The sequence below is a fragment of the Triticum dicoccoides genome, chromosome 3A (genome assembly GCF_002162155.2).
Source record: "Triticum dicoccoides isolate Atlit2015 ecotype Zavitan chromosome 3A, WEW_v2.0, whole genome shotgun sequence".
Lineage (NCBI taxonomy): Eukaryota > Viridiplantae > Streptophyta > Magnoliopsida > Poales > Poaceae > Triticum > Triticum dicoccoides.
Window position 1 is genome coordinate 653,459,933 of NC_041384.1, and position 8,072 is coordinate 653,468,004.

General features: G+C 40.9%; 1 non-coding gene across 1 annotated transcript; it reads right to left on the reverse strand.

Moving 5' to 3' along the window:
- Positions 1-1,482: 1,482 nt before the first annotated feature.
- Positions 1,483-1,554, reverse strand: TRNAQ-CUG. Its single transcript has one exon. It is a non-coding gene; the product is annotated as a tRNA-Gln (tRNA).
- Between the last annotated feature and the right edge of the window lie 6,518 nt (positions 1,555-8,072).

The following is an 8,072-nucleotide window of genomic DNA, read 5'->3' on the forward strand; positions in this document are numbered from 1 at the left end:
TCCCGGTGCTCCAAACTTGGTAGCACATTTTAAAATGTTCAAAAATTTCTGAAAAAATCCAACACATTGGCACAACATCAATGTATGTTGTCACAAAAATTCAAATCAGAATTTGAAACATTGCCCGAGATACAAAAATGACAAAACGGACATCAATGTGATAATGGGCCTAATCTAAAGCCCAAATTATGTTGTGTACTATTTACTGTCGAACTTGTCGTTTATGTTTCTCAAGCTATGTTTTGAATTTCAATTTCAATTTTTTTGACAACATACTTTGATGTTGTATCAATGTGCTGAAATTTTTTTCAGAATTTATCAAACATTTAAAAATGTGCTACTTGGTTTTGAAGCACCGGGAGCACCCTAGGGATGAGAGTATCAGATATTTCCCCGCCGGTCGGGGTTGTAGTATGTCGATCTAAAGTAGTATAGGGGTCCTAGGCTTGGGCCGCCCTACTCCTGTTCTCCGTAGATGCACAAGGGGGGCATGGTACCGTCATAACACAAGCTAATTCTGTCTTTTTTGCGGGAGATAACACGATTTAATTCATTAGCAAAGACTAGCTACCAAAATGTTACTAAAACTTTCTACAAAGAGGAATATTTCCTATATATCAATCTTTCAACAACCTAGTTTTTAAGTCATTCCTTCTATGTTTATCAAAAAAAATGGCAAAAGAAATCTCTATACTCCTTTACTCGAGTGCCACCAGTAGCTCCGGTGACAGACATGTACCACATCAAAAGTTTCTATTTTCTTTGGCGCTTCGATAGGAGAAGAACCAATTATACTACTCATTATGGGATCCAAAATCTACAGCCAAACAAATTCATCAGCACAAGCTCTAAGATAACGTATTAACATGAGAGGTACTATGTTAGGAGGATGATGGTATTCCCAAGCCATTAGGGTTTAAGTCCTAAATTTATCGGTGCTCACATTTTTCTCGATGTATTGTAGACCTTCCAGCGACGTGCGTTCAGTGGGAGGAGACGCTCCCGACGACTACGAAAGCGTTTGTGGTGACTTTGTCAATCTTAAGATTACGTGCCGCCTTAGTTTTTTGGGTTCTCGTAGGGATAGAGTGTGCATGCGTAAAGTGTATGTGTATCTATGAGCGTCTGCGTCTTGTATTGCGTTTGAACAAAAAGTTAAAAGTAGTTATTAGCAACATGACATGTATACGAACCCTTGTTATATTATGGGACGGATGGAATAGTTATTAATAACAAGACATGTATACGATTAGTGGGGCCCGTGAAGAAAAGCAAACTCCTTGCAAACTTGTCGATGTGCGAAGATTGCTGACCAACGAAAGTGATCACTTCTGTTTGATTCCTGTGGGGCAGTGGTAGTGAACTACCCCTGATAACTACAAAAAATTAGATCCCCAATACATTCATAATGGTGTTTCCTATCAAGTAGTAAGAATTGAAAGCATTTCTGAGCTTAGCATAAATATTAGGTACATAAAAAACAGGTCCCACCGAGACTTGAACTCGGGTTACTGGATTCAGAGTCCAATGTCCTAACCACTAGACCATGGGACCTTTGATGAATTCTTTTCACAGGAAAACTCTATTATATGCGATATAGTCCCCACAGAATTCCACCCGCTTCAATATAGGTAATATCCAAGGGAGTATTCAATTCTGTACGCAAGCTCATCTGATCTCAGTGAACAACAAATAAACAACAAGAAAATTTTAAAATAACTGAATTTTTTGACATGGAAGATGCTCGAATCGTGATGTCTGGGTAAATTTTCATCGTGTTCAGACAATCTGAGAAGCTCTTGGCAAAAAAAAAACCTGATCCAAACAGTGCATAAACAGTAAACTATCTCACAAACCTTGATTTTGCTTTTCGAGAGCTACTTAGATATCCAAACACGATCAAATTTGGCATGGACATCACACACTCAAACATCTTCCATGCCAAAAAGACATTTTTATTTTTATTTTTTTTCTATTGTTTTCTTTTTTGCGGGGGTAAAAGGATTGTATTACTCAAGACCACACGAATTCATCCCTACACAGACTAGGGGCATTAGCAGGTCCAGAGCGAAGCCAGACCACAGTACGCTTCTCCGTTCGACCGAAGTTTGCTAACACATAACTAACATTATTTTGCTCTCTAGAGATGTGAGTAACACAACACTCCCTTGTACCCATAAGACTCTTTACTTCTGAGACCACCATTGCATGCTGGGAACGATCCGGTCCTTTTGCCTTGATCATCTGCACGGCCTGCATACTGTCACACTCCAGGATAATCGGCAACTCCGTCCACTGCAAAGCTAGGCCGAGTCCCTCCGTGCACCCGGCCAACTCAGCGTGCAATGGGTCCGGGCATGACCGAAGCGAACAGCATGCAGAGAAAATGATGGTGCCGCCATGCCCGCGCAAGATCATGCCGGCATCGGCGCTTCCATCCTCGTGTGACAATGACCCATCCACGTTGAGCTTCGCCCAACCTTCCGGAGGCGGGCTCCACTTGCGCCGAGACTTCCAGCTAACGTCCACATGCGATATTGGCTGCTCCGCTCCCTCTAGTTGGATGACCATCTTTCCTTTGTCCCAGTCTCCGGCCCGGTATTGTTGGATCCCCAACAGTGAGGTGACGTAGCTTTGAAGGAACCGTCGGGACACCTCCATGGGCGGCAGTGTCTTGTCATGTTGGATCTCGTTACGCACGTGCCAGCACCTCCACATAAGCATGAGGACTCTCAGGCGATCACCCTCGTCACACTCCGCGATGAGATTCAGGAACCACTCCGGTCCTGTATTGCGGATTGATTTAACATCAGGTATCCACCAAACTTGTGCCATGGATTGCCACAGATCAACAGCTCTTGGGCACCTGCAAAACACATGAAACGTGTTCTCGCGCTCGAGACCATAGAGAGGGCACACGTCAGTAAGCTCCATCTGGCGTGCAAATTTATTTGCCCAAGTTGCGAGAGCATTCGTAGCCACACGCCAACCAAAAACACGCACCTTTGGAGGAGCAGGGCACCTCCATAAAAATGCCCAGACGTCACGTCGCCCGTCCGGTGCCCTGCTCGCCGCGACTGAAGAGGGACGCAACTTGTCCTCGAGTGCCAGCCGGTACGCACTACGTACGGTGAAGATACCGGTACGTTCAGCCCCCCATGCAATAAAGTCATCGCCTAGTCGTGGAGAGGCCTTTATCTTTATGATATGATGGATGTCAACAGGCAAAAAGTACTGCTGCAGTAAGTCTGACCGCCATGCACCCGTTTCATCAAGTAATTCGCTGACCCTTCGCAGTCTACATCTACCTTGTTGCGATATTGGAGGGCGACCAGTGGGGTGAGGGATCCAAGGGTCCCTCCAAATGCGAACCGATCTGCCATTACCAATACACCAAATCAGGCCTTGTTTCAAAAGCTCCAACCCATGGACGATGGACTGCCAAGTTTGTGATGCATTTGTGGAGAAAACCGTGTCCTCTAGCCGTCCATTGGGATAGTAACGTGCTTTCAAGACTCTTGCGCAAAGGCTCTCAGGGTTGACCAGCAATCTCCAAGCTTGCCTTGCCAACAAGGCTTGGTTGAACATCCTAAAATCCTTGAAACCCATCCCACTAGCAGCTTTTGGCCACAGCAAGTGATCCCATGCCTTCCAGTGTGTCTTCCTCTTCCCTCTGTATGCGCCCCACCAGTAGCTCCGGATCATGCGTGCAAGGTCATCGCATGTGCTTCTTGGGAACTTGAAAATGCTCATAAGGAACGTTGGAAGGGCTTGTGCTACGGCCTTGATAAGGACCTCTCTTCCTGCCTGAGACATGAGCTCCCCCCATTAGATAATTCTCTTGGTAAGCTGGTGTTGAACGCTCTTCAATTTCCCTTTAGATAACCGCCATTTGGAGTAGGAAAACCAAGGTACTTCCCTTCAAAGCTCGCATTGACAACCCCCAAAGTGTGCATCACCTCCTGTTTGTTCACCTCCGAACAGATGAGCTCGAGAGCCATTTTGTTGCATCCATATCCAAGTTTCTACTTTGTAGCCAAATCCTAATGGCAATCTAACATAAGCACCTGCTTTCTCGGGTTCACCAAGAATGAGGTTTACTAGGTCCAAGCCGAATTTGCACAATAGTACCCCACTTATAATATTTCATTGTAAACATTCTTTGTTGAAAGTGCATCTTCATTATACCTTAGTTTTTATTTTTGGTTTTGATGATTTATGACAATACCATATGAGGGGATCAAAGACATCAATGAGTTCTTCTAGGGAGTAGGAATAATTTTCTTAATAAACCACAAAGGGATCACTATGGGCGACCCATTCGTCGCTCGATGTTTCCTATTATTTCTTTATCGGTTTTCTAGTGATTTTTTTCGGTTTTACACGTTTTAGTTGGTTTGTTAGTTTCCCAGAAAAGCTGAAATACTTATTTATTTTAAAAGCTAACGTTTTGTGAATATTTTCCTAAAGACAGTGAGCATTTGTTTTAAATGTGAATATATTTTTAAAGTTTTTCTGAGCAGTTTTGGAAATTGTAAAAAAATATGTAAAAATGACTTTTTTACTTTTTAGATATTTTATTTTGTTAAAACATTTTGGGATTTTTTATAGGAATAATTTTAAAATTTTGGGAACAATTTTTTAAAAGAGAAGTGATAAAAAGGAACAAGAAATAAATAAGGGAAGCAATAAAACCGATAGAGAAAACAACAAAAAAAGAAACTAAAAATACATCATAAACCTTCGAAAACCGGAAAAAAAACATACCATGAACCTTCCCGAAACTGGTAACCAAGTTATCCCCTAACCCATGCGTTTTGTAGGGGGAACACACTCACTTTATTGCTCGAATAAAAGGTTTACAGGAATTACATTAGGGTCACGCGGGTTCAAAAACCACACATGGTGACCTTGAGGTAGAGAAATAGTGTATTTTGTTAAGTTATGAGCTTCAACATTAGAACGACGTCCTTCATGAACAAATGAGCAGGAAACAAAATATAAAGCTCGATGGTTGATCTCTTGGAGGATTGTTGTGTTCATTCCTGAAGATCCCTTCACTAACCACGTTTTTGCAATTTGTTACATTGCGTGAGCACGCACGCACGCGACTTTGCTATGAGCTAAAATGGACCAGGCTTATATACCACATTGAGCCAAAAAAAATTTTGAATTTTTTTTTATTTCATAGATTTTTATTCAAATTAGAAACATTAAAATAATACGAATTTTAAAAATGTACGAGGAATTTTAATTAATAGCCATGTACTTTAATATTAACAAAAATAAAAAGAAATTCCACTAAATTCTGGAAATGGTTATAAATTTTAAAGTATATTTGTAAATTTCAAAAAGAATCAAATTTTATGAAAATGTTTATAAAATTTGAAGAAAACTAATCATACTTTTGAAAATATAACGGAGAAAGGAAAAGCAAACACAATAAAAGAAAGAATGTACAAAATAAAAGGGAAAGGTATAAATAAACAAAAGGAAAATACAAAATAGAAAAAATGAAGACCCGGCGGTCCAACATGCATTGAGTTGATCCAATAGGTGTCGGGTGCGCTTTTGCTAACTATCCAATCTGCCTTTCTCATAAGGTTAGCAGCTAGGCCCTCGACTGGTCGGTTATGGGAAGCTTCTATTGCCCGGTTCGACCGATCTCAGAAGTTTGTGTGCGGGCTCGCAGGGAGAGAGGGGGTGCCCGCGTGTCGGCATGCGGGCACCCCCTCTTCCCCCGTGAGCCCATTTGGGTCGGCCAATGAGCGGCAGTGCGGCACCCCATATTTTCTTGTTTTGTTTCCTTGGTTTTTTCTTTCCATTTTTGTTTGTTCTTCTTTAAATAATTTGGGATTTCAAAATTTTCCAAAATTCAAAAATGCGAATTTTTAAAAACTTAGTGGAGCCAAAAAATGTTCAAGAATTTGAAAAATGCTCGTGATGTCAAAAAATGTTCATGAATTTGGATATTAATGAACAAATTTTGAATTTGGTGAACAATTTTTCAACTTGATGAACAAATACTCAATTCAAAGAATATTTTATTAAATCTGATGAAAGTTTTAAAAAATGGATGAACATTTTTTGAATTTTATGAATATTTTCAAAATTTATGCGAACAAATTTTTAATATGATAAAAAAAATTCAATTAGATGAACATTTTTGTTTTTTTGAACTTGGTGAACAAATTCCCAATTCAAGAAAACTTTTTCGAAATCGGATGAACTTTGATGAATCCTTTCTTAAGTTATGGTGAACAATTTTTGAATACGATGAACAATTTTTCAATTTCATGAACGTTTTTTAATTAGGTGAACATATTTTTAATTCTGTGAAAAAATATGCTCACAGTTTTTTAAAAAAATGTTGAGGAGAACGAGAAAAATGAAAAAATAAACAATAAAAAAGGAAATGACGAAGAAAATTAAAAGGAAAAAGAAAAGAAACTAAAACAAAATGAAAAAGCAAAAACAAAACTAAAAAAAGGAAAAAACTGGAAAATAAAAACAGATCTGGGAAGGTTTTAGATCCTTCCCAAAATCGTGCGTGCTCTACCTAGGCCGGCCCACTTATATGCAGCGGGGCGTGGGGGGCGGCGGTTTCTTCGTGGCGAACTACCGTGGAATAGGAATTGTGCACTCGCTGCCCCCAATGTGTCGCACAGATGTTATCGAAATCACTAAAGTGGCACATTGCATGTGAGTCCCTTGTCACAACCTCGGAGTTTTTCCTTTTTCGTAGATCCGTTTATTTAAAATATTCTATCTCTTATACCATGCGTCTAAATCGTGAACCATTTTCACCTTTGGATCTCTCACGTCGAGACCTTCGAAACTAGATCCGATGTCAATTGGTTTCGATGATTTTTTTCGCGAAAAGGCCCAAAAGAAAAAAGCAAGCCGGAAGCATGAATTTTACCCACTGTTTTTTTCATTCCCGAGACATAATTGTGCCTCTTATGGAAACAAATCGGTGCCACTCGAGGAAAAAAAAACATGTTTTTCCCTTTCCGTGAGGCACAGATATGCCTCTTGCGGATGTAAAACTGTGCTTTCACAAGGGGTAAATCTGTACCTCTCAGGGAAGAAAAGAAACGCGTTTTCCCTTTCCGAGATGCACAGTTGTGTTTTCCGCGAAAGCAAATCCATGCCTCTTGCAGAAGAAGAAAAACATAATGTTTTCTCTTTGTGAGAGGTGTGCCTCTCGCAGAAGAAAGAATATATTTTTTACTTCCTGAGAGGCACACCTGTGCAGTTGCGGTCACATGAAGAGGCAACAACAAGACCATCTCTCCCCCATTGATAACCCTAGGCCCCCGGAGAGATGGTGCAAACTGAACGTCGATGGTGCCTTCTTGGAAGCGGACATGACATGAGTTGTTGGTATGATTCTTCGTAACTCCAAGGGAGAGGCGATCTTTGGATCTCGCCATTACTTACATCATGTGTGAGCGTGATGGAGGCAGAAGCCGCTGCTTGTCGCGAAGGGGTCTCACTTACACTTGAGTGGAGCACACTACCTTTCATCTTGGAGACGAACTGCACCACTGATGTGAGCATGCTTACGGGCATAGAAGTTGATAGATCACCAATTGCGGCAATTCTGAAGGAAGCAAAACATCTGCTGAGCTTGGGACGGCAGTCAGAAATAACACATGTTAGGAGAGGCTTGCAATGTGTTAGCCATGCACTTGCGCAACTAAGGAAGGAGCCTTGGACAACGGTATGGGTGCGCCATGCCTCAAAGAAAATCTTGACCTTATGTAAGCTAGATTGTAATGCTTCTCGTTGATGAATGAAGTTTTACTTTCACAATAAAAAAGCACAATTGTGCCACTCGTGGAAACAATTTTGTGCCTTCTTGAGAAGTAAATCTGTGCCTATCGTGAAGAGAGAGAAAAAATTGCATTTCTACCAAAAAAATATTGTAATTGTTTAGGTCCAAAACTTGCGGGAAACCGGGCGAAACCCGAAGAAATGGGAAAAGTATCTAAAACCTAAAAACACGTGCAGAAAAATAAAATAAAAAAATCCGAGGAAGCGCTCAGGACGCGACGACATGCGCTCTC